A 685-nucleotide genomic window follows, 5' to 3' on the forward strand; every position below is an offset into this window, starting at 1 on the left:
CTTTGGGCTGGACTCAAACGGGCGAGTATAATCTGCAAAAAAGTCGAATATGGGTCACTTTGGCCTGCAGTCTGAAGTTTAACCTAATATTGGTGGCTTTGATGGCCGAGTGCTTAAGGCGTTGGACTCGAAATCCAATGGGGTTTCCCCGCGCAGGTTCAAACCCTGCTCACAGCGGTCCTGTAATCTATTTAATGACATGGTTCAACATGTAACATAAAAAACTATCCTATCGTTTAAATAATATGCTACTTAGCATAGGTCCTGTAATGTGTTTAATGACATGGTTCAACATGTAACATAAAAAACTATCCTATCGTTTAAATAATACGCTACTTAGCATAGGGTAGTGTCATGTCATAAGTATATATATAAACAATTAACCAAATGAGATCTATTGTATGGTATGAAGGTGAGGTAACAGGTTACAGTATAGGTAAAACAACAATAAATCTACATTGAACTTTACACTGGAGTCTGGAAGAAGAGATAAAACAGGCTGTTTGTTAAACCCCTCCCTGAACAGTGATAATCCAATCATAGCTTAGCATCAGTAACGAGGTGAGTACCACAAAGTTTGGAGGTATTTAAACTGAGCATGTCATAAGTATGGAAACCAGTCAAGTCTCTGAGCTAGAGTCCATGTCAACTCTCAAGTCACTTGGGTTATAATGAATGTTGTATC

At 38.5% G+C, this 685-nt stretch overlaps 1 non-coding gene across 1 annotated transcript; it reads left to right on the plus strand.

Moving 5' to 3' along the window:
- Window positions 1-95: 95 nt before the first annotated feature.
- trnas-cga lies at window positions 96-177 on the plus strand. The gene has a single exon. It is a non-coding gene; the product is annotated as a tRNA-Ser (tRNA).
- Window positions 178-685: the final 508 nt, after the last annotated feature.

Source organism: Micropterus dolomieu, unplaced genomic scaffold (assembly GCF_021292245.1).
Source record: "Micropterus dolomieu isolate WLL.071019.BEF.003 ecotype Adirondacks unplaced genomic scaffold, ASM2129224v1 contig_11603, whole genome shotgun sequence".
Lineage (NCBI taxonomy): Eukaryota > Metazoa > Chordata > Actinopteri > Centrarchiformes > Centrarchidae > Micropterus > Micropterus dolomieu.